Source organism: Hemiscyllium ocellatum, chromosome 12 (genome assembly GCF_020745735.1).
Source record: "Hemiscyllium ocellatum isolate sHemOce1 chromosome 12, sHemOce1.pat.X.cur, whole genome shotgun sequence".
Taxonomy (NCBI): Eukaryota; Metazoa; Chordata; class Chondrichthyes; order Orectolobiformes; family Hemiscylliidae; genus Hemiscyllium; species Hemiscyllium ocellatum.
Window position 1 is genome coordinate 52730933 of NC_083412.1, and position 22503 is coordinate 52753435.

Genomic DNA, 22503 nt, shown 5'->3' on the forward strand with positions numbered 1-22503 from the left:
GTTCCACAACTTTGCAACATCGCTGTTCTTTAATAATCGTGCCATAAATCTCTTCAATTTGGTTCGGGTAGTTTACTTTCTGCTGTCAAAAGAAGTAACTGCCAAATCTGTTATTTCCATCGCTCCAGAATTTTGCAATGTATGGCCAGTTCGGAAAGTGTAGCTAATTTTGCAATTTCCAACCACCCCATGCATGTGAGTGAGAGCTCGAGTGTGGAACCTTTTGCAGTACCCCTAGAGAATCCAAGAAAAGTATAATCAGATACCGAAGTCTTAAATACGATACTGGTCTCTGTGTTACGACTTTAAAGCCGGCCTTCAGCTACAGTTTGCAGACAACAATGCAAGGGCAGTTACAAATGGTCAAGGCAGAAGGTTCCCAACAATAGTTTCTCCATCCTTTCATTTATCTAAGCTTGTCGCAACCAGCCTCTGGTACTCCAGTTTGCGCCAGTTATGTAAATCCTCACATGTCATATTAAAGCAAGGCTTTTTCAAAATATAAAAGTTTACAAAGTAAGCTACACAGAAAGCAAATCAAAATCCCCACCGCAGGTCTCCCCATTGGTGCAACTTTGTTCGGAAAACAGCTTGTCGAGTTAATGGACGAATTTAAAATGCATTGGAGACCACAGTGGGAAGAAGGAAGTGATTTTAAGCATTCCATACACCGGCGAGCTGCAGCTGAGAAACAGGGAAAACATGGGTTCAACCACGCGCTCAGATACAACTTAGATATTTTGAGAGCTACGTGAAATGAGAACATAAATTTGCAACAAAACTCTGGAGATGCGAACTAGAAAATGCACTGCCCATAGATTTCTAAATATTAATTTTGCCACAAAGCTCAACTAGGTGACAGTTTATCTAAAACACACGTTATCAAAGCTGCTATTGGTCACAGCAGCTGTTGCAGCATTATGTATACTCGGCAGCTGCTCGGACTCATTGTAGTTTACAAAACTTAACATTTAACGTTGCTGCGACATTCGTGATAACAATAAAGACGCATTATCAAATAATACTATGATTGATAAACTATGAGCACATAATAGATGAATAAGACATAGTTGCTAAGAATTGAAATGGAGTACATAATGAATCAGTTCAAACTCTGTACTCTGTATTCTATTTAAGCGTTGGGTTCAAATAATGAAATTTAACAATGCCAAAATATTACACTTTAAGAGACTTTAGAAAACAAAGAGCTGCTCTTCAGTTGAATCTTGATTTTTTTAAAAATTTAATTCATAAGTTTGCAAATCTAAACATTAGACAACTATTTGCCAAGTGGAGAACCCAATAAGCGCGAAGATAGTCCGTCCATTGACCGAGAGGGCGGTATAAAACGAGAGCCAAGAGCGTCTCTGCTTCTCTCTCCAAATAGACTTCAGTATCTAAGAACATTTGACTGATTGCAGCATATCTTGTACCATCATGTCACTAGAAGCGTTTCTTCACAACTAAGAAAAGGTTGGCGGTAAGGTAACCATTTCCCTTCAGTAAAGTGATACCATGTTTGTGTTGATTTTGGCATGGCAAGCGCACAATTAACTCCTCAGTGTCTCTATGATGATAGTATTGTGAGTAGCGCCTTAACCCATTCTTGGCCAAGAGATAGAGATCAGTTTGTGGGCCCTCGGTTGGAGAACAGGTTCAATGGGCCTTAGGCAATAGCTGTTCTTTCAGTCAAATTATTCTAAACATGAATATGCAACGTATTCCCAAAATTTAAACACGTTTGCTGTAGATTTTGCTTTGAAACATAACGGAAACAATGCAATCTTGCCTTCTCCGGGAGTGTTATTAGCTCACGAAGTGAATTACGTGTATCTTGGTTTGAGGTATTTAAATTACCCGATACAATTATAGGTTTTATTTAGATAATTTGCAAAAATGTCTTCAGATTTGCTCGAATACACAGACTGCGAAATGGGTGGTTTAATCTGGTATTCCAAACATCTATCAGGAATCCTAGAGTCCATGAGAAATTTCGAATTACGTCATTCACCAACCAAGGGTAAATATTTCAAATAAACTGCTGTGTGCGAAATGAATCACAAAACATGTGGAGAAAATGGGAGTAAACCTCCCATTTAAATGTAAAAGCACATCAGCGCATCTGCTTACAATTTTTTTTGCCTCGATTCACTAGTAAGTGTAAAAGGGTGAATGTAAGACTGGCTGGTTATCTGACGAGGTGTGCTCAACCATTTGGGGACAATAATAGGTGGTAAAAATCCAATCCCTGGGTATTATATTACTTCCAGATGTTACTACCAGAAGCAACAGATGATGCAATAAACTGCAAAATCTCAAATTCTGACTGAAATTTAACTTGTCACAAAAGTGACAGAAAATCTTATGCTCCGATTACAAGTGGAAATAAAAAAAACATGAACTTAAAACATTTCAACGTAAAGTATATAACAAGCGCAGATCTAGTTCTTCAGCTGTCTCAGAGGTTCTATCAATGTATTTTCGGTAGTTCCTACAATCTAACTAAAATATATATAATTAGGCCTAATTATTGGCCTTAGTGGAAAAGCCAAGTTTACTACCTTTTCCGTACAGTACAGTTAGTTTGTGTGAAGGTTAACGTGTTTGATTTACATATATAGTCCGCGATCTGCCCTCCCAGCAGCACTGTGGGTGCACCTACACAATGACTACAGTGGTTCAAGAAGATGGCTCATTACCACTTCCAGATAAATTACAATGCAGCCTCAGCCTGCACTGCCTACATCCCGAGAAATAACAAAAACAAAAGTTAAAGTCCCCAAGAACAGTACTGCATGGTCTCCAGTGATTGTACCCAAAGGACTGCAAAGCGGAGGTTTCAAGTTTTGGAGGACAGAGACAGACATTCCAAAGTGTTCACAAAAATGACATGATTTGGAGATGCCGGTGTTGGACCAGGTTATAGTCCAACAGATTTAATTGGAAGCACAGTGGTTAGCACTGCTGCCTCACAGCGCCAGAGACCTGGGCTCAATTCCTGCCTCAGGCGACTGTGTGTGTGGAGTTTGCGCATTCTCCCAGGGTGCTCCGGTTTCCTCCCACAATCCAAAAATGTGCAGGTTAGCTGGCTTGGCCATGCTAAATTGCCCGTAGCGTCAAGTGAAGGGGTAAATGTAGGGGAATGGGTCTGGGTGGGTTGCGCTTCGGCGGGTCGGTGTGGACTTGTTGGGCCGAAGGGCCTGTTTCCACATTAGATTACTTACAATCACTCTAGCTTTCGGAGCGACTATCACCTGATGAAGGAGCGTCGCTCCGAAAGTTAGTGTTTCCAATTAAACCTGTTGGACTATAACCTGGTATTGTGTGATTTTTAATAAAAATGAGTTTGCTTAGCCCTACAAAAGTCATGACCCAGTTTAGTACACAGGCAAGGTGGTCATCTCAATGGAGTTACATTCCAACATCGCCACTGACGGGATGGATTGGATTGGGGTCGGTTCTTATTAAAGTTGTCCCAACACCATCACAGGCTTTTTTTAAATGAACAAATCCTAAACGCACGTAATATTCTCATGCAAATCGACTGCTTTTTGTTTGGCGACATTGTTTGAAACAGCCCGAACATGAGGGTTTTATTTCATTTGGAATTTGTAAACTGCCTTTCATGACAAGAGAAAGATCGACCAGGCTGGAATTTAACAAAGACTTTTCCCGGTTCTGATTCATGCAGTGTATCGCTTCCCCGTATCCTGGCGCTCTGACCGAACTGCAATCCACCTCTAAAATTACTCGTTTATTTTCTTGTTTTATAAGGCTTTGCGGCTTTTAGTTAGCCAGTAAATTCTAATGACGAGGGGCTGATGAAAATGGAACATTTCATCAAACCAAAAAATATTTTTTTAAGTTACTATGAAATGGAAATCGAGACTATGAGAACATGGTCTCGAGTCGTAGGGAAACCGTAGAGCTTTAGTTGGGACAGAGGTAGTTTCAAGGTGTTTGTTTACATCGAAAGTGCGGCGGGAGGCGAGTGGGTCAGCGGTTCAGCCGGCCAATCCAGGAAGGCACCTCACGGACTTCAACAGGGAGTTTCACAGCGCTACTGAACAAACAATATTTGTGAAGCTGGGAAGAGCAACACATTTCCTAATAACGGAAACACGTAGAATCGATATATTCCGATGCGCTTAGGGAAAGAAATCGGAGCGCCAGCTCGCAGTCCACTAATGAATCCAATCGTTTCTCTGAAACTGGATGCTCCGGCCGCACAGACGCGCAGATCGTTAAACACAAAAGTCAGCGAAAACAGACAAAAGGGAACGGGCCGTCACTACTGTTGTCACTTCCACCTCAACCAACTCTGCTCGTGCAGTAGGTGCCCTGCGTTCATGCAGCCTTGTAAATAGTTCAAGGAAAGCTTAATTTGCTGAACGAAGGTGCATTTACCCCAGCAGCGCTCAGCAATTGTATATTTTTAAAATACACCGTCTGTGTGCGTATGCGCTTACAGTTCCATTCTACACGCCTTACATTGTATCACGCTGAGACAGTGAGATGCGCACACTACATGGTCATACATGCAAACACCTCCCGCGCTATATCCGGATCATGAAATTCTCCGCCAACAACTTTCAGTCTCTGTTCGCTCAGTTCACACGGGCTGAGGGCTGAACCCGCCCATCAAGACCCAGACCACGCTCTGGTTTACTTGCCCTCATTTTTTTCTCTCTCTCTGCGATGACCATTCTCTCCTGAGCGTGCAGGGAGCCGGCCACTGCTGTCTAGACCAATCGATCACTTAGACAGAGACATACAAATACGGTCAGCAGCCTTCAGTCAGGCAGAGCTGGTATGTGCCACACGGGTACTTGTCACCTTGCAGGTAACCAGTTAGAACTAGCACAACCTTCAGCGTTAAACCTCAGCTGAAAAGCACACTCTGCCAGTCTGAAGTGATTATTAACGTATTAGGCGGACGATGCACACTTTAAGCAATAAAGACCCACGTTAGTTAAAAGCTGCTCTGGCAATAACCTCAAAGACACAGTTCAAAAATAAATCATCCGTCAGCGTAACCCATAAGGTTCAACTCATGAGCTGGGAATAATTTAGCACGCTGTAGTTATTTGTAATATACCCACATACAGGGAACTAATCCGCCCCCACCCCATTTAAAAGATCAGTTAACACCCTTTAATAAAACGCTTTCATCTACTTAGTGCTGAATGGACACGATGTTTTTTAAAAAAGGGTTTCCGTCCTGATTAGTTATATCTGTGCTGATTTTCACACCACAGATAAACGCAAATGGTAAATTAATTAAAAGCATTTGGTGAAACTCGGACCGGAATCCAGTGAATAAATCCTGGTCCTAGCCGTGTTGGGGGAGGGGGGGGCGGTGGGATACGCGGCTTGGCTTTACACGATTATCCCTGAGGGCCCCGTGCGATCTGGAGACTGAGCGAAATGCGATGTGAAAAAGCCGCAGTTACCGTGCGGGCAATATCGACAGCACTTCCCAACAAAATATCTTCCCAACAGAAAGTGACGTTCGCCCCGGTCGAGCTGCTCCAGATGAACGTGGCTTCAAAAAAAAAGACCGACTGGATCAAATCCTGCACCAAACCCTCAAGAAGTTGTCGGGCACGGCAGCAGGATCGTGCTGGAATGGTCCGAGTCTTGAAACTTGCCCTCAACACTCGCGCACATTACACCGAGAGCCGAGCTAACACGGAACCCGGAGCCAGTCTCCCCTGAGAACGGAGAAAGGGGCTGAAGATTGCCCCGGAGCGGACTGAGAGAAGTCACCACCCAGACAGACAGTCTCCGCGTCCCCACAACCGGCTTTACCAATACGATAAACCACTCCCTTCACATAACACACACACACACAAAATCACCCCTTACCTGATTCCAGGCTCTCGGTAGAATTTTACCAGACTCTTCCTCTGGTGCTGACCTTGTCTTTTTTACTGCATCCACGTGCCGTTTCAGGGTTTTTTTTAAAAATCGCCAAGCCAGAGGGAGAAGACTTGTTTCATCTGAGCCGTGTGCTCACAGATTACCCCCCAAAAAGTCCGGATATCCACCACACGGGGAGAGAGAGAGAGAGAGACACAGAGAGAGAGCAATCCGCCGGCGGCTAACAGTGAAAGGTACAAGGAGGTCAGGCCTGGCCCCGGCCAGTGTTCCCGGCTGTTTCCCCCGGGATGGAGCAGCGGCTCTCAGTGTACAGGTGGCGGGCGGCTGCGAGACTCGGCCACAGCAAGACTCCGCAGCGCCATGTTGGCTCCTCACCACACAGAGAGCGGCGGAACTATCCGGTCTGCGGGCTCTATCGGACTCTGCTCAGCCCGCATCCCCCTGCCTTGTGTAAAACCTCAGGCTGCTGCCTGCTAGGGGGTGGGGGGGGGGGGGCAAGGGGAGGGGGGGGGGGGTGTTTACAGAGAAGAAGCCCTTTGGCAGATCACTGGAGCAGATGTGCTCAAGCGTCTGTAACACAGCGAACGGATTTTTTTAAATTTCCGATCCAGCTCTGAGCGTGCAGCTCCCCTCCGAGCCTGGAAAAAAATCTCTACCCATAAGGCCAGTCGTTAACTTCAATTACCATAAACATCAACCTTTAGCTCACAACCCCGAGTCCAACCTACAGCCGCCTCCCCCCTCTCCCCTCCCCTCCCTATACACAATCCGCAGACACCGCGGAACGCCGACCTGCTTCATTCCGGCTTGGTGTTTTTTTTAACCGGAACATACAGGGGGGGAATTCCTAATCTGAACCAGAGCGCAGGGCGGAATCCCGAGACAGACAGACACAGAGAGAGAGAGAGAGGAACAGCGAGGGCCAAATAAAACTTTCAGACGTCCACTTCACTCGGCTCTACCTGCTGTTCACTGCGTTCCTCAACTACGTGGTGAGAATCAGACTAACATTCACACACACACACACACACACCATCGTCCGGGTTAGCGGGTGGTCTGCACCAGGGCAAGGGGAGTGAGGGGAGGGGGTGGGGGTTGGTTTTGTTTTCCGGTTATTGCCCCGGATGAGCAATTTTATGTTCAATTGCTAACCTCAATGTTTCCATCTTATCCGCACAAGTAGAAATGATGAGAGCTATTCTTTCTGCACACGAAAAAATCGGAATCAACCAGAAAAGCTACAGAGACTAAATTCCACGTCGAATAAAAGCACATCTTCAATGTTTTGATTACATTAATTTAAATGCAGTCAGGCTTCATTTTAATATTTTCCACAATTTTCAGCAGGGAGTCTTCGAAACTTATTTATCTGTACACTGAAGAAACGTCACACTTACCTCCTAAAATAGATAGGAGATGCAAGTGATTTGAAAATTACACATAGTGCAAATATGTAGCTCATGCACTTCAGAGTACAAAGTAAGCTTTTCTAGGCACGTATGAGGCTGGAGGCAGAAATGACGAAAGGTACAATCACATCGTTGATGCGCACAAACACACACACACACACAGAGTTCAGTTTGAAGGGGCTTTGCAGAGCTCAAGAAGCGCTGCCTTCGCCAGTCTCTTGGGAGTTGACCCAAAGGTCAGGACGCGGTGCGCACGTCTCGCGCGGGAAATCTTCACTCAAGGGCTCTCACACTCCCCGGAAACCTCACAGCACACACTCACCATATTCACCCAATATACTCATTGCACACTCAGCACACTCACCGTAAACCTCACAGCACACACTCACTGCATTCACCCAACACTCTCATTGTACACTCAGCACACTCACCGTAAACCTCACAGCTCACACTCACAGCACACTCTCACTGTATTCACCCAACACACTCACCGTAAACACCACAGCACACACTCACTGCACACTCTCACTGTATTCACCCAACACACTCACCGTAAACCCTACAGCATACACTCACTGCACACTCTCACTGTATTCACCCAACACTCATTGTACACTCAGCACACTCACCGTAAACCCCACAACACACACTCACTGCAAAACTCAGCACACACGACCAAACACTCACCCCACACATATTGCACACACTCAACGCACACTTCCCGTCAACCTCTCAGCACACACTCACTGTACACATCGTAAAACTCAGCACACTCACTGCACCCTCACCGTGAACCTCACAGCACACACTCACCCTACACTGTACTCTTAAATCAGACACACTGCACACACATCACACATTCACTGTACACGCTCACCGTATTCACCCAACACTCATTCTGCACTCAGCACACTCACCATAAACCTCACAGCACACACACATTATATTCTCTCTGTACACATTGTACACTCTTAGCACACATTCACCCTAAACCTCTCAGTGCACACTGCACGCTCACAGCACACACTCATTGTAAACTCTTGCATTCACCCAGCATGCACTCATTGTACACTCACAGTACACATTTATTGTATATCCTCTGCACACACTCAGCGCATTCCCCCATACACTTACTGTACACTCCTAGGACATACACACCATCACCATACACTCACTGCACTCTCAGCACACACCGTAGTCACCCAGCACACTCATCATAAACCTCATAGCATTCATTCATTCATTGTGCACTCTCAGCACACACACGCACATTCCCCCAGCACACAATCACCGTACCCACCCACCACACACTCATGCTTCACCAGCACACACATGCTGTACTCCCTGGGCTCACACTCGCCGTACACAGCACACACACGCTGTACTCCCTGGGCTCACACTCGCTGTACACAGCACACACTGTACTCCCTGAGCTCACACTCGCCGTACACAGCACACACTTACTGTACTCCCTCAGCATTCAGTCACTGGAAACTCAGTGCACTCACCCATACACTCATTGTACATTCACTGCACACACTCTCAGCACACACTCCCTGTTGGCACCCACCCAACACACCATATACTGCCTCATTGCACACAATCGGCTCACAAGACACACCTAGATGGGAACATTCATATTTACCTGCAATCAGTCACACACATTGCCCTGCAGTGAATCCTCGGCTCATCCTTCCCCGCAGCTCTCCAAACCCCAGCAACAGTCTCCCCTTGTCTCACATACACACATACGTATACACACACGAGTTGCGCAAACCACCGTCTCAATAATTCTGATAACTACTACAAACCGAGATACCCTGGAACCACCGGATCCATCCTCCGGCAGCCAAGTGCTCTCAGTTTCGTAAAGTCACATTCTCTCACTTCACGGACCCTCTCTCTCTCTCACACACACACCGTTACATTCTTAGTCACACACATGTATTCTTCAAAGTTAACAATCACACAACACCAGGCTATAGTCCAACAGGTTTAATTGGAAGCACTAGCTTTCGGAGCGACGCTCCTTCATCAGGTGATTGTCTTCATCAGGTGAAGGAGCGTCGCTCCGAAAGCTAGTGCTTCCAATTAAACCTGTTGGAATATAACCTGGTGTTGTGTGATTTTTAACTTTGTACACCCCAGTCCAACACCGGCATCTCCAAATCATGTATTCCTCACACTCGCATATCCTCCTTCACACCACACAGACACACAAGTGCCCTTTTCCTCACTGTGTCCGTCACACTGTCCCCGCCCCCCAACACATTCTCTCAGTCTCAAACACACTCATAGACTCTTACACAGCCACACACGCCCACAGCCTCCCTCGCAACCAAACACATTCCCTCCATGACACGCCGCTTGTCGGAGTCACAGTTGCACATTACTCCCCCGCAAACTCTCAGTCACGTAGAAGCAATCTCTCACACCCGCACTAACAGTTCGCAGCAGCTGCTTCTCTCCGCGACGCGTAAGCAGAATCGCTCTGTGTTTCTCCGAAACTGGGCGGAAACAGGGCGTTGAGCGCTTGACTGTTCTCATTTAGAAGCCTGTCCTTTGGAGACGCAACCACGAGGAAGCTCGGTTGTTAATGCAGAACGTATCTCAGCCTGCTCACCACTTTGTCAGATCTTTTCCCCCAAATCACTTAAATTTTTGGTCAAGGCTTCTTTCCCCAGCCCGTTTCAGATCAAACATCCAGAGTCTGAGAGCCAATGTTTGTTTAAAGGATGAGACTGGCTACGGAATATAGCCTGCAATAAAATGGGGGGTGGGGTGGGGGTGGATAATTGGATAGAGAATCGCCCTAAACATTCATACAGCGCACGAAGTCTCCTAAACTACAGTTATGACCTTATGACTGAGAGTAGCTGATAACACTTATAAAGTTCCTCCCTAGAGATAGCAGGGGAGTCCTAGAGTTAGATTAAAAAGTACAGAAATCGTCAATTGTCTGCAAATAATGTTTTCATCCACTGCATGGTTTGAAATATTCCATACCCCGTCAGTCTGAGCCATCTTGGCCATGAGGTACAAGAGGTTACATTCCCAGCATCAAGAAAGCTCCGCTCACAGATAACAAGGAGGACGGGGGTGGGTCACCTTACCTACCACTCTATTAATTCCCCCTCCCCCAACACACACACACACACAAGTGCCGGCAAAGATTCGCTACAATAAATGAACTGCTCGTTTGTGCTCCCGCATTGTTTAATGTAGCAATTATTCACAATCAGTTGGAGGTGTTTTTTCATAGCAATTTGTGTCAGCGTGTAGCGACTGCACGACGCTTTCCTTTGCTGGGATCGGTACTCTGTGTCGAGTTCGGGCTCTTTAATCACTCGCCTCACAGCCTTGAGCTGCTGACCTCTCTCTCCCTCTCTCTGTGATGTGGAGTGCAGTAACTACTGCACAATTTCCATCACCGCTCCCGATATCCTTCTGTTTTACTTTGGTTTCTCTCAGAGGCGGTTAATAACACCTCACTCTGAAGAAAATATCGCTAACCTCTCGTTTCACATCCTACTTCAGGGAACCGCATCCTTCTTTCGAAATGAACAAGCCTACAAATATGACTAACGTCAGCTGATTTCTGTAATTTCCCCCCCCCCAAAGGAAACTTCGCTTTTTAAAAAGCAGCATCAGCCGCAGCTCGCTGCTTTGTTACCTGTTCCTGACAGTAGCATTATCAATAAAAGGTCGGGTTTCTACACTCTTTGTTCCATATCATAGTTTTTGATGCAAATAAAAGAATCCACGTGTCCGGGGAGGGGTGGGGGGGTTACATATTTTAATAGATGTAAAGTCACCGCCGGTAATGAAATTGGTGTAAATGGATAGGCATTTCGGGGTTTTTAATTATTCAGTGGGATTAAATCCCTGTGTTTTTTTTCGTGAATGTAACTGGCGATAGCGGCTGCGCGAAGTGCGCCACCTGTCTCAGTGCTGCTGCCTCTAGCAGAAACGCCAGCAGCAGCAGCCTCAGCGACTTCACAAGACAAAGATGGCGAAAGCTCCCATCCCCCACCTCCACCACCCCCCCCTCCCTCCACCCCCATCAGCGAGTGCCACTTCCTCGACCCGACCGCTTCGCTGCGATACGTACACAGCGCCAATCTCAAGCTTATTATCAAGATCGAAACGCCTGCTTCCAAACGGACGCAGGAAACAAGCAATGGAAGGGCACTCGACAACAGCGATACAACACGCTGCAACAGCTTAAAACAAAACACTGAAAGCCCCTTCGCTTTCTTTCTTGAAGGACGCGTGATGTTCAGGTTGCAAACACGAACAAAGAACAATAAATGTACTGCGAAAGGCGCTTGGTGTGCGGGGGCGGGGAGGACGAGACTCAACAGAGTATCGCTATTTCATTGCAAAACGAGGTACAAGAAAAGTACATCTGAACTGTACAGAACTCCGACCGCAGCTGGAGCAGCACATTTTAAAATGAACAAAAAAATCAGCTGCACGTTTGTCAAAGAGCGTCGATTGGCTTCATATACCACCGAAACGTGAAAATGTTTCTTGACCATGAGGAGGATTGGCTTTTACTGCATACACAGATGCTGTAACCCAAAGCTTCAATGTCATTGCATTCGCTTCTATCGCACCCAAACGGCGGATTACAATTTCCGACCAGATACAAACGCAAGCTGTGAATCAGTGCGACTCTGGTGCGGATTTAAACCAAATTCAAATTAAAATTCAGAGTGGAACTTTATCAGAGTGGAACTCCAGCCGAGAATGGAGCTGCATTCGCCATTTGGAAAACTTACAAGAAAGTTTTAAATTAAAGTCAGCAAGATAACTCAAATAGTAACCCCCTTACTTACACACACACTCTCTCTCTCTCTGCGAAGTAACAAAACACTCTTTTAGTATCGTGTTACAAAAGCTTATTAGGATCCGGCCCCCACTACGGCGACCTTTAAAATACAAGCCATCGAACAACACACTATTTAACTCTGTTCAGACAAATTCTGAAAGTTAATGTCACAAACAGAATACATTATAACCTCTAAATACGAAATATCTCAATGTGATGCAGAAAACTTGGGGCAAATATTTATTTATATTTTACGCAAGTGGAAATAAAAAAAAATGCATCCACGATTACCAGCTTTTCTTCTGGCAACACTACCTACTCTCTGTTTATCTTTAGTTTGTGTACATCTCACCGCTTCCAACCGAAAATACTGGAATGAGGAGACCATTTAAACTCCCCTAAACGGAAAAGATTTACTCCAACTCAACACTGATTTATGGACGCCACAATGGAAATATAAAATAATTAAAAGGAAATTAAACGTAGTTAGCGACGAAGAAGGAAAACCAAACGTTAAGGCTCAAACTAACTGTAATCAAAAGGAGGAGGCAAAGAATCAGAATTCCCATCCAGCAAAGTATGAGTGTATGGATGAAGGGTAAGGATAGGATTAGGCCGTGAGTCCTTCACGCAATGTCCATTCTTCACACAATACGCTGTTGTGAGAGGCTCTGGTAACAGTATCCCAAGCAAAAGTCAACACCTTCCAAAGAAGGGCTAGGAGATCACTGGCATGGAAAAGTACTGCCAAGGTATTGGAAGTGTAAATAATTTCCCCAGCAGTACATTTGGTACTCCAGTTTGCATCTGTTCAGCATTCAATAGTGAAAAGACAATAGTGGGAAAAATGGACTGTTGATTTCCCCCAGAAACCTGCAGGGTAGAGTTGTACAGAGGAAACAGACCCTTTAGTCCAACTCATCCATGCCGACCAGATAACTTAATCTAGTCCCATTTGCCAGCATTTGGCCCATATCTCACTAAACCCTTCCTATTCACTAACCTATCAAGATGTCTTTTAACTGTTGTGGTTGTACCAGCCTCCACCACTTCCTCTGGCAGCTCATTCCACATGTGCAGCACCCTCTACATGAAGAAGTTGCTCCTTAAGTCCTTTTTAAATCTTTCCCCTCTCACCTTAAACCTATGTCCTCTAGTTTTGCACTCACTTACCTTGGGAAAATGACCTAGACTATTCACCCTATCCATCCCATCATAATAGGGTCACTTCTATAAGGTCACCTCTAAGCCTCTGACAGTCCAAAGAAAACAGCCCTAGCTTATTCAGCTTTTCACTATAGCTCAAACCCTCCAACCCTGGCAACATTCTTGAAAATCTTTTCAGAACCATTTCAAGTTTAACAACACTTTTCTTATGGCAGGGAGACCAAAATTGAAAGCAGTATTCCAAAAATGTCCAAATCAATGTCCTGTACAGCTGCAACACAATCTCCCACAAACTTCTTGGGTACACCTGATCAAGACCCGGGGACTTAGCCACTTTTATGTATTTTAAGTCATCCAGCACCTCTTCCTCTGTAATGTGGACACTTTTCAAGATATCGCTATTTATTTCCTCATTTTCTCTAGTTTCCATATCATTCTCCACAGTAAACACTGATGCAACATACTCATTTAGTATTTCATCCATCTCCTGCAGGCAGCCTTCTTGAACTTTAAGGGCCCTATTCTCTCCCTAGTTACCCTTTTGTCCTTAATGTATTTGTAAAACCCTTTGGATCTCCTTAACACTATTTGCCAAAGCCTTTTTGGCCCACCTGATATCCCTCTTGCCCTACTCCTACTGCCCTTATACTCCTCTCGGAATTCACTCAGTCCCTGCTGTCTATACCTGACATTTTTTTTTCTTTTTCTTGACCAAAACGTCAATTTCTCTCGTCATCCAGCATTCCCTCCACCTATCAGCCTTGCCCTTCACCCTAACAGGAGCATACCGTCTCTGGACTCCTGTTATCTCATTTCTGAATGTTTCCCACTTTTCAGCCATCCCTTGACCTGTGAATATCCGTGCCCAATCAACTTTTGAAGGTTCTTGCCTAATGTCATCAAATTGGCCTTCCTCCAATTTATAACTTTAACCTGATCTAAAAGTTATCTTTTTCCATAACTATTTTAAAACCAATAGAATTATGATCACATGCTCCAAGTGTTGGTAAACAAAAGTCGAAACTGAATTTATTTCAAACCTCTGTCACAACTGAAACAAGAAAGCTATCATTGAGAGTGGATTTAGTCAGGTAGTTTATTGTTGCCCATTGCATACCGCTCAAAAACAGCTCTAATGATTCATTTTAAACATAAACCTCACAAATTATATTTTAAATATTCTAAAGGTTCAAATGGAACCAAAGTGGCTAAAACAATTCAGCCTCTCACTATACCTACACTGAGTTATTCATTTGTGATATTCTTGTTTGCATCTTTGATAGTTCTCTGATGTTCACTTGAGTTGCAGAACATTTTTAATTGTTCATATTATGTGGTGCCATTAACCGGGCCAACATTTATTACCCTTCCCTAGTTGTCCTCAACTAGTTAACTGGGACCATTTGCTTGACTTCAGCAATCAGCAGTATTCTTTCATGTATAATTAATGAAAACATTCACCACCTTAAATAATTATTCCTTCCAGGTACCCAGTGGCAGTAGTGTGTACCACTTATAAAATGCATCACATCAAGTATCATGACTCCTTCAAAGCACCTTCCTATTCCAAATCTGCAACATCCACCTCCTGGAAGATCCAGGGCAGCAGGTGCATCAAAACACCACCACTTGCCAATTTCTCTCATGTTACATACCACCCAGAATAGGAACAATCTTGTTACTCCTTCACTGTCATCAGACCAAAAAAACCTCCCACCAGCACTATGGGTGAAGAAAGCAATAAGCTCCATCTTCACAACAGCAATTAGGGACAGGCAAACATCTGAATGCCTTGCCACTTTCCAAGAACAAATGCAAAATAAAAGGTTTTTGATTCATTAAAAAGGTACCTTGTAAAGAGTTTTATTGCAGTTTAAAACTGCACAACTCATGGTAACTTGCTCATAGGCATTGGTTAAATGCCTGTAGGTAGAAAGTTGTTAAGTTATCAATAAACTGATATCTACTTGGAAACCTATTATGAGAGTTGTCCTACAGGGATTTGCATTTAAACATTTGCTAATGCATTAATAATCTAGAGTACAAGTGTAGATTTTGCCAAGTTATTTAGAAAGGTTGGTGTGCAGGGGATGCTGAACTATGCAAAACAGATCTAGATATGTTGGGGAAAGGACCCATGTTTAGCAAATTATGCTTAACATGAGAAAATGGCAATGCTTTGATACAAACAGGTCAAATTGATAAAGATATGTACAGTCTAAAAAAAGCAACAAGCTTAAAACTGGTGCTCTGTGGAAAAAATGATTGTGAACCTTTATACAGTGGTATGATACAATCAACACTGTGATGCTGTAGCAAAACCAAACAGGATCTCAGGTTGCATTCACATGACGATTTATGATAAAATAAAAATTTTACCATTTTGCTTTTCTTCAAAACTTAAGGTTAGGCCTTCTCGGATATGTTGTACCATCATGTGGAGGATATTCGGACTTTGAAATGAGTCCAAAGGAGGGCAGAAGATTAATTCCCCTTTTGAAACAGCTTAATTACCCAGATATGCTCAGGCAGCTTCGACTGCAACTTTCAGAAAAGCACAGACCCAAGCAATTTGACCAAGGTTTATAAAATAATGAAGGTACTAGATTATGTTTATGTAAACCAATTTACTAACTAGATAGGTGAGGAAAGTCATGCTTACAAATGATGTACAAGCAGAGCTAAATTTAATATTAGAGACATGCCTCTTTCCCAACATATATGGTGTACCTGTAGAACAGGCTGCTGGCTTTCGTGGTGAACACCAATTTGATGTCGTCATTCAAGCAAAAGTACAGGCCTGTATCTAACAGAGATGTAGATCACAACATAGAAAGGTTATATTTCCTCTCATCTAAATAAGGATTGGTGTGAGCTCCTCATTAATTTCAATCACTTAAAGTGTTCAGAGACGATATTTATAGGTTTTTGTTTCCCTAACTGGCTTGAGATTTTATTTACTTTCTCACCTAATAGATCACATGGGTGACTGAAGTTTCTGTATTATGTAGCACTGTAACTATACAGAGTACAATGAACTCTGTTGTTTGTCATTTTTTACATTCGTGCACATTTCCCTTTTAGAATCTATTATGGATTTTGCCTTCAACATTGTTTCTTATTAAACATTCATTCCATGATCTAGTAAAGCCACTGCATTACAAGACAAACTTGCTTGACATTTCCCTCCATTGTGTCAGTGAAAAAGTTTAAATCTGTAACTTCCAGCTACTCTCTTGCTAACTAGCAAATAATATTTCCTTTTCATCTTATCAAAATCTTTTAGTAGTGAATTTATCCAGCAGCTTATCTTCAATTTCTGTTATACAGCAAAATAATAGTCTGCATAATATCACTGATCCTGACCTAACCTATGATGCACAAAACTGGACACATCATCTAAAAACTGACATACAAATAGAATGGCAGAGTATTATTTAAATGGTAATAGATAATTAAACTTTAATCTACAAAAATATCTGGGTATTCTTTTTAATTGAGTCATTCAAATTAAGCATGCAGGTGAAGCAAGCTGCTATTAAGGGTAAATGGTATGGTGACTTTCATTGCAAGAGGTTGAGTGCAGAAGCAACAGGGTTAGTCTATTTCGGAATTGTACTGAGTCTTGGTGAGACCACACCTGGTGTATTATGTGTAGTTTTGGTCTCCTTACCAAAGAAAAAAATGTACCTGCTACAGAGGGAATGCAACAACGGCTCTCTAGACTAATTCCTCACATAGCAGGTTTATTGTATGATGAGAAATTAGTTTGGATGGGCCTGTATTCACTGGAGTTTAGAAGAATGAGAGGGGATTTCATCAAAGTATGTAAAATTCTGACAGGGCTGGACTGAATGCAAGGATAATATTTCCTTTGGCTGCAGGTGCAGAACAAGGGTTCACATCCTCAGGAAATGCAGCAGGCCATTTTGGACTGCAATGAGAAGTGATTTCATCACTCAGAGGATGATGAACGTGTGGAATTCTCTACCACAGAAGGCTCTGAGGGTAATGTCACTGAATACATTTAAGAACAAAATAGATAGATTCTGGTGTTGAATAGTGAATCAGAAACAATGGGTTGAATGGCTTATTCCTGCTCCTATGTTTATCATCTAATTTATTTCATTTATCAATACAGTATCATTTCCTCAAATGATTCTTTAAATTTTGTCACACAGTGCAATTTACAAGCCTGTGCTAGCAGTCCTGCAGTAATCTATGTCTCTGAGTGAGTATCAAATGTATTCCAAAGTATAAACTCTGGAGAATGTGCAAGATTGTGGTCAAGACATTTCTACTGATCTCCCTCATCATTTCATAAAGCATGTCATCAGAGTCCAACACCTTTTACAGTTTAAACTATGCTTTTGCTGCAGTTATTATCCTACTTCATTTTGTTAACTAATTCTCACATACCCTTGGATTTTCATGATCATGTTCTGCTATGAAGTGCAGTAGTAATTTACTTACTTCTTCACACTCCCATCCTACTTGACATATAACCCACCTTTTGCTATTTCCCATTTTAATCTACCCAAACTTTATCCTACACCCTTTGACTCATTCTAATATTTTTGCATCATGATATACTTATCTTGATTGTTTTCTATATTTTCTGTATTCTCTTATTTTCTATAGCCTCTAATCAAACTATTTTGTCATACAAGGTAGTTCTGAATGCAAACAGTTCTTTCCAGAATCCTCAGTAGGTTCAAATAGGAATGTGATTCTACCAATTGGCCTTAAATATGCCTTCATTCATCAACAAGTAAGCTAAATGCTTCGAATATGGGTGAATAAAATATTCTGATCACATTTCCAAATTGTCAGTATTCATACAGAAAAGAAGCTCTACCCTCAATATCAGAATTATCCATAGAATTCTAGAGGTGCACAACTAACATCACGTCCTTGGCTTCTATACAGCCTATTTAGAACATTTTTTAGAATACAGAGTCATTTATTGTCTCTTGTATTTTCTAACAAAAGAAATGCAGTGAAAAGTGTTTAAGTCACAAGACCACGGTGCATATATTAATAACAGAAGGCATAAATAATAACAAAAATTAAAAAGAATGAAGACAAAGTCCATCATAGCTCTCGGCTTCAAGAGAAGACTGCTGCAAGACCACCAAACAGGCTGCTGGAATATCGGGCCGGAAACCACCTCTGACCAGGCCATCCATACCAGGAACTGGAATCCCGGGCTGCAGGATTCCACAGAAGCTCCCCAAGACCAATCTCGTCGCTGATCACACAAGTCCCCCAAAGGATTCCGTGGCCACCAGATGGTGGGCCAAACCACCTCAACGCCAAAGCTGCTGGCAGTGTCCACTGATCTAGCGGCCGATACCAGGTCACCATGCGCACTCCTCCACCAGCTGCCTTCTCAACACTAATTCCAGAATCCCATTCCGGACTCACCAGTTGCCTTGCTATCCTCCAGGTCCTACTCTGGATTCACCAGCCATCACTCTGGCATGAGTCCTGACAAAGATGCCTTCACCCCACCTTCCACCAAAATAAAAATAAAAGACTAGAGAAAACAAAGAAAAGTGACCCAGTAGATGAGCCTTTGTCATAGGAGCCCAGATGCTGCCTAATCTGCCACCATCATCTTAGAAGGGATCTGTGTCTAGGAGTCTCGGAGCTGTGAACCAAGGAGGAGAGCTGCTAACACAGATTTATCAGATTTTTAAAAAACGTAGGTCCAATCATCTTATCAGACCTTGTAACAATACGATTGTGAAAAATATTTACTTGCTACAAATAAAAAAATTAAGTAAACATCAACACATGCCCAATTACAAGTACTAATTCAGTTGCAAATCAATTTTGTCTTATGAATTCATAGGAGCTCTGGCTACAATACTGCAATCTCCCCAAGACACAGCAGAGGTGCTTGTAGACTGGAAAATTCAAATGTCATGGCCTTATTCAAGAATAGATTGATGAAAGCAGAGTGGTAGATGTCATCTATATGAATTTCAGCAAAATATTAAACAAGGTTCTGCATGTTAGACTGATTAGTAAGGTTAGATGACATGTAATCCGGGTGAGCCAGCCAACAAGACACACAACTGGCTTGAAGGTTAGAGACGGAGGGTGATGGGAGAGGGTTGCTTTTCAGACTGGAGGCCTGTGACCAGCAGTGAGCCATAAGGATCAGTGCTTGGTTCACTGCTGTTCATCATTTACATAAATGAATTGGATGTGAATATAGGAGGTATGGTTAGAAAGTTCATGGATGACACCAAAATGGGTGGTGTAGTGGACAGCGAAGAAGGTTACCTCAAAGTTCAGATCAGATGGGCCAAGCTCATTTAGATAAATGTGAGGTGCTGCATTTGTAAGGCAAATCAGGGCAGGGCTTACATACTTAATGGTAGGATCCTGGGCACTGTTGCTGAACAAAGAGACCTAGGAGTGCATAGCTTCTTTAAGTGGAGTCACATGTACACAAGTTGGTGAAGATGGCATTTGGATTGCCTTCATTGGTCAGACAATTGAGTATAGGAGTTGGGATTTCATCAGCAGAGCAGGCTGGAGACGTGTACGGAATGAGGCTGGCCAGCGGACTGGAAGTGCGAGCGGAGCGGGGACGGCCAGTGGTTTGGAGGCCCCAGCGGAATGGGGACGGCCAGTGCCTGGAGGTCTGAGTGGAGTGGGGACAGTCAGTGGCTGGAGGCCTGAGCAGAATGGGGATGCCCAGTGGGCTGGAGGCCTGAGCAGAATGGGGATAACCAGTGGGCTGGAGGTGTGAGCAGAGTGGGGATGACCAGTGCGCTGGAAGCCTGAGCAGAGTGGTGCCAAGCAGGGCAACATTTCATTGTACTCTGTACTACTGTTCGAGTGCATGTGACAATGAAGGATATTCTATTCAATTTGTGCTGTGGCTGTACAGAACACTGGTGAGGCAATTTTTAGAATACTGTGTACAATTCTGGTTGCCCTTCTATAGGAACAATGTTGTAAACTTGAGGGTGCAGAAAAGACATAGGAGGATGTTGCCAGGACTGGAGGATCAGAGGAAGAGGCTGAATAGGCTGGGACTGTTTTTACCTGGAGCATCAGAGGCTGAAGAGTGACCTTACCAAGGTTTGTAAAATCATGAGGGGCATGATTAGAGTGAATAGGGAAGATCTTTTTCAAGTGTAGGGAAATTCAAATCTAGATAGCATAGGTTTAAGATGAGAGGGGAAAGATTTAAAAAAGACTTAAAGGGCAACTTTTTCATGCAGGGGGTAGTGCATGTATCAAATGAGCTGCCAGAAGAAGTGGTAGAGGCTGGTACAATTGCAACATTGAAAAAGCAACAGGATGGTTATTTGAATTGGAAGGCTTTAGAGGAATATGGGCCAAATGCTGGCAAATAGGACTTGGTGAGGTTGGGATGTCTGATCAGTGCAGACACATTGGACCAAAGGGACAGTTTCCATGCTATATGACTCCATGACTAATATTTGTAAGGATTACTAACCTTTCAGTTTAACTGCAGTGATGGTAAGGCTTCTAGAATTATTCACAATAGAATTAAAAGTGACATGAAAAAAGGTGAGTTGATTAGGAAAAGTCAGCTCAGATTTCTAAAGGGGACCGTGTTCACTAACTTTTTTGAAAAGTTAACCAATGCTCTATTGAATACTCCAATTGAACCTGATGTAACAGAAAGGCTTGATGAAGGCCTTCCCATCCAGGCAAGCGGATGGTATTCAATTATTGTGCCTCATGGATGACAAACAGGAATTGGGGGGGCAGCAGGTGAGTTAATGTTGAACACAACATCAACATCAAGCCACATTAAAAGGCATTTGATACAATGCTGCACAAAAGATGTGGGAGGAAAGTTAAAGGACTTTGAATAAAAAGGGTCAGTAGCAACATAGATATAAAATTGGCTGGGCTCTTGAAAAGACAGTAAAGATCAATAGATATTTTTCAGGCTGGAGGAAGGTTTGGAATGGAAAGTTGGTATTGAGATCCTGACATATATTGGATTGAATCTTGGGTGTGCAGGGGACAATTTCAAAGTTTCCAGGTAATGCAAAACATGGAAGAATTTTAATCTCAGGAGGAGAGTGTAGAACTCCTACAGGATGCAGACAAGTTAGTGGAGTGGGCAGCTAGGTAGCAAATGAGTTCCAATGCAGAGAAGTGTGAGTTGATGTATTTTGGTAGGAATAACATTGTAAAACAAATAGAATAGAGAGTGCAGTTTTAAGGGGAGTGCAGGGCAGAGGGATCCGACTGCATGTGTGCATAGATTACTGAAAGCTGCAGGAAAGATAGATAGCAATCAGCAAACCATGCAGTATCATCAACTTTATTGATAGGGTCACAGAGTATGAGAACAAGGAAGTAGTGTTGAAATCATATACAATACTTGCTAGAGCTCATCTGGAGAATTGTGTACAGTTCTGGGAAGAAAGGATGTGAATGAATTGAACACAGTGCAGAAGCAGTTTACAAGAATGGCTCCAGGAATGAGGAGCTTCAGCTATGAGAATAGATTGAAGAAGTTAGGATTGTTCTTCTTGGTGTGAATGCTCAGAGGAGATCTGATGAAAATTTTCAAAATCATGAGCAGGTTGGGTAGAGTAGATAGAGAAAAAAAAACTTCACATAAAAATAAGAGGGCATAGATTTAAAGTGATCAGCAAAGAAGCAAACATGAAGAAAGGAAAATCCTTTCCACTCAGCAAGGGTGGAATACACTGTCTGCAAGTGTGGTGGAGGCAGGTTCAACTGGGGCATTCAATAGAGCAAGAGTGTTGATGTGGACTTGTTGGGCTAAACAGCCTGTTTCCTCACTGTAGAGATCCAAAACAAACAAAAATAAGTGCAAGATTATAAGGAAAAAACACACAGGAGGTTGGCACTAAGTAATGATGTTCACTTAATGAGCCTGACAAAGCACAATGGGTCAAATGGCCTCTTTTTGCACTGTAACACATCTGGTGATTCTGTGATATAATCTGTTACAATTAATTCTGAAATTAGGTTATTTATAAAATCAATAAACTTATTGGAAACTAATATTTGCTTGAGGGGTTATGAACATGTTTGCTTTGCACTCCTTATTGCAGACAGTAACCAAGCCATAGACAATGCTTGAAATAATGTTTCTAAATCAGCAATCAGCTTCTTTGTTGCACACAAAGAGGTTAGTGGATGTCTGTAATGAGTTAATTATACCTTCACCAATTC

The 22503-nt window shown here is 43.1% G+C and overlaps 1 protein-coding gene across 8 annotated transcripts in view; it reads right to left on the bottom strand.

Moving 5' to 3' along the window:
* bcor (BCL6 corepressor) overlaps nt 1-22503 on the bottom strand; it is a 312325-nt gene that overhangs the window by 103043 nt on the left and 186779 nt on the right. The window contains exon 1 of one of the 8 annotated variants that reach the window (XM_060833546.1): nt 5869-6508. The exons of 6 other annotated variants lie outside the window; for them this stretch is intronic. The gene's annotated coding sequence lies outside the window, so the exon portion shown is untranslated. Of the gene's footprint in view, nt 1-5453; nt 5481-5868; nt 6509-22503 lie in introns of those variants that run through there. One more of the 8 variants, XM_060833548.1, reaches the window with a different exon arrangement.